Source organism: Filicampus tigris, chromosome 17, assembly GCF_054856515.1.
Source record: "Filicampus tigris isolate MCC_2025a chromosome 17, RoL_Ftig_1.0, whole genome shotgun sequence".
NCBI classification, from domain to species: domain Eukaryota; kingdom Metazoa; phylum Chordata; class Actinopteri; order Syngnathiformes; family Syngnathidae; genus Filicampus; species Filicampus tigris.
Window position 1 is genome coordinate 9600406 of NC_141233.1, and position 4599 is coordinate 9605004.

Below are 4599 nucleotides of genomic sequence, written 5' to 3' on the forward strand. Positions count from 1 at the left end.
AAAATACACTTGGCACTAAGTAGGCTACTCTATGTTATTTCATACTGTGATTAATTCTAAGAGCCAAAAGCAAGTTTTTGCTGATACATTTCAACGTTCTGCTAAACCATGTAGCAACTATGTATTAGGCCCAAGATTAGGTTGCTCGATACAAGCCTGTTGTATAAAATGACAGGAGAAGTCAGAAGAGTGGATGCTGCATGCCAAGCGCACGTATGGCAAGCGAGTGAGGGTTACACCATCGTTTCATCATCAGCCCTCTCACAATTTATTGTCCTCAACTTTTGCCACTCTTTGAACATATCATGAAAACAAAGCACCGTGTCAACTTGTCAAGGGTAGACTTTTTTTTAAAAATTATTTTATTTGGGGTGTCTAATAATAATAATTTCCATTGAATGTTAAATGTTAAACATGCGGTACAGTTGGTGACAGTGTCAGTAATGGCATGGCATTTTCAGACGGTAGTCTTGAGGATTAAAAAAAATGACTTTGTATTTCTCAATGAATATGAGAATTCATTGGGCTTTTTTTTTTTCATATACAATCTTAACATAAACTGATTTCCGATTTTGAGTGGCAAATTTGAGTGTAAATTCCCCTCGTCCACACTTCACACATATTCACGTATTTACACTTATATAGCACCTAAAACCGCATGACAGTTTCTCGAGCAAGAAAGCTAGTGGTGGCCAAAGAGTTTTGCACCGTTCTCAATTTTAAAACTTGCTGCACGCGACACACACACAAAGAAAGGTCCCATAGGGTCCCGCTGTGTCTCTTGTAACACTCAATAAAACCCAAGAGATTAAACGTCTGTCACTTTTAAATTTTACACAGACAATATTCATTCATCACACACGCTTCATGCACACGACACAACATGTAATAATAGTACAGTCGTGGCACTAGTTCATATTACCCCACCTCTATTTTATCAGTTAAAATATTATTTGCCACATCTACTGTATATTTAAGTCAAAAATAGGCATCCCATTTGGTTTACTGTACCTTTTGTTGATCTGTTATTACAATAGAATAGAAGGATTGTATGATTTGTCTTGCAAACGTATATGACTAATACACATCGGTGTTATAAATAGTTTTGGGTTTTTCATGCTAGTTTATTTTAGTTCATTTTGACTTAGTTTTTAGAGCAGATTTGTTTTAAAATGTTTTTTTTTTGGGCTGTGGTTTTATGCATTGTTTAGTCTGAACCTCAAAAGGCAAAGACAGAGTCAGTTGTTAAATATGGTTGACAACAGTTTATTCAAAAGGCAGGTGGGGAAAAACTACAGGAGAATCCTAGAACAACTGGTAACGTAGCACAACAGAATTCTTTGGCAATATTCTGGGGGCAGACCAGACTTTTTTTTAATAGAGAGGTTGACTATCTGATCCAGTGTGTTTCTGCCAGCCACACCCACCTGCTGGACCTGCCAGGAGTAAAAGAGCCCACATGCAAAAAGACCTGCCATGCACACAAAAACAGAATCATGACATATGGTTTGTTTTCATTTAGTTTTTGTTTGTTTTAATATTAGTTTCTAATATATATGGAATACGAGTGCAAGAAAAAAAAAAAGTCATTAAAGCGGAAGTCAACCCCAAAAATGTCATTACAACAATATGTTCTATGCAGCCCCACTAGTCTAAACACGTCATTCTGGTTCATATTGTGTGGAATATGAGTTAAGCAACAAAACCCCAGGGGGCGGCCATTTTGTCACTTATGTTGACCGAAAATGACATCACAACTGCTCAGGGCTCAGGTAACGACCAATCACGGCTCAGCTTCAGAAAACAGGTGAGCCAGGTCCAAAGCGGCCCGCAGCCCGGTGACTTTCATAAGGGCCCATCGAGAATGCTCCGCCCCTTCTGTGCTGATACCTACCCTCCGCCCCTGCTTATCAGCCTTTCCAGAGTTCTGGTGTCATTAACTAAGATGCTACTCCTACATCAGAAGGGCAGTGCCACATAATTTAATGAAATAGGGGTACACGCTGTAATTTACAGTGTGGTCCACATCCTGACACTGGAGGCTGCGTTAGGAGAGCTTCTCAAGTAATCACAATTTAAAGTTAGAGAGTTTTCGTGTACGGTAATCATAATGCAACCACTAAATATAAATAAATATAGTTAGAACATCTTAATTGAGAGTGTTACACTGTGTGTGGTTTATGAGACACTACACTTAAATTAGGAATTACAATTGACCGTTTTTGCTATTCAAAAGTGTGCATACAGTGCATAAAAAAGTCTACACACCCCTGTCCTAATGACATCTGAATCTGGCGTGTGTGTCTTTTTCAGCCGATACCGATCAGCTGAAAATCACGTTCCCATCACATGATCGCATATAGACAACTCTAATAATTGCTTTGTGTGTTTTCTTTTAAATTTGGGGTGTTTAACCAATGATAAATATATTTTATATATAGATATAGATATATTTTGTTGTAATTAGCGTAATGGAACTTTCACTCTGTAAAGGGGATGTATTGAAAGTACAAGATGACAAATTGAACATTGAAAGTAAATCACTAACTTACACCAGGAGATACATTTTACCTTTTTTTTTTTTTTTTTTACCCCCCCCAAAAAAATGTCCTTTATTCTGATGTTAGGAAGTTCTTCACTTTTATAATTGCCATTGAGTGAAATTAAAAGCGATGGCATTGTGTGCAGCCGTCTTGTTCATAGAGATGTTTTGGGTGGCCTCATTAGGTCAGTGCTGCACGGTGTGTGTTGCTTCCCCTCCGGATAGAATAACGTTGTTGTTGCCATGAAATCCAAAAACAGGTCTCTTGTATTGTGATTTAATGATTTGTGTATCCCATTTTGAATTAATGACATTTATTTAGCTTCGCCTTCAAACGGAGAGAGAGGGGAACGGTATAAAGCTGCGTTTGGTGAAAGATGCTTTCATCTGGCGCGTGCGTGTGTGTCAGTGCGAGCTTGTGTGCGTATGTCTGTGTGGGCATGTCTGGGGCAAGGCAGGAAATATTTCTGTTTAATGACCCAGATGAATCTGATCTCTTGTTGTGATGTGGAGATTTATATGTTACAAATGTCTGAGCCGTACTACGATGAAGGATGTCGGAGAGGAAATCTTTGACAGCTGATAACGATGATGATGATGACGACGATGATGATGATGATAGCTCAGTTTCATCAGATGTTTTGAGGTGTTTTCAGTCAAATGTTTTTCTCTTCAAAACATCCCGTGAGACTAACCTGCAAAACGAATAATCATACTCAGGTTTGATTGTCGAAAAATTGTGTTGAGAGGCAAGTCTTTACATGACAGGACGTAAACTTGAAGACGCTGTGAAGTGAACTCAGAGATGTTTTTTTAAAATATACATGTTTAAAGATCATTGCTGAAACCGTGCAAAGACTGAGAACTGTGTAGTACTCTGTGGCAATCTGCATTTTACTGTTTCAGTTTTCCAGATTTTTTGGGGGTTGTGCCTAAAAAAACACACTTTTGCGTGCATTAGTCACCCCTCTCCCACTACAGACCTGGAGCCCCTTTGTTCATGTCAGCCAGTATCCAGTGCAATTGCAAGTTAGAATCATAAACACATGATAAACATGATAAAGCTCTTTTATCAGATTAGATTATGTAGGCGTACCAAATGTTAAGGCCGGTGCGTGTATTTCGCCAGCCATAAGCCTGGGTGTCAGTCCTACTTATCAACCGGCTAATAAGCTCACACGTCCCTCTTAAAAATCTGTTTGTTATTCTGCCGGCTGCAGCGTGAGGCTCAAAGATGTGTGAAAGCTCTCCCAAGGTCAAAGGAAAGCCAAGTGATGTGGAAATGGTCTGTGGAGGCACAGATAAACGCAGGGTGTTTGCAAAGTCACTGTGGACTTAGATTTTTAATAACAATAGAGGGGTGGGGTGACCTCACCTGTATCATCCTGGTTTGGGGATCATTAACCCAAACGGGGGCAGATTTGTTAAGCAAATAAATCCACAGCGACCGTTTTTGCTTTAAACTCGGAAACTTTAACAGTCCATGTACAAAATATAATTAGTACCCGTTAGATGTATTTCTGTGATTGAAGTCTATTCAGATATTGCACTGCTATGAGTTCATTACACACATAGGCCACATGATTATACAACTATGATTGATTTTCACTAGAGAAGAACCACACTAGGGAATAGTAGCATGGTCTTTTTTTTTTTTTTTTTTGCAATTTGCTGTAAGAAAGGTAGGAAAAGACATTTTGTATTTGATATTTCTTTTACATCATTGAAATTACTTGCGATTGAATCATGCACGTTAGGTTAATTGAAGTTTCACTTGTTCTTTAAGTATTATCAGTGAATTATTAGAGTGAGCCTTATGCTTTGATTAGATTCTCAAGGTCAATAACTCAACAACAGCACAGCGAACGGACCCGTTAGCTAATTAAATAACTTCATTGTTCTTATGCAAATAGACATTTTGCAGTGAGCTGAAGATTTAAGTGTGTGTGTTAATTTTAATGGGAACACATGCAGCTCATTCGATTACTTTAGGTTATTAATAGGACTGCGATCATTAAGACACGAAATAAGAAATACATTTTATCAGGCAAAAAAAA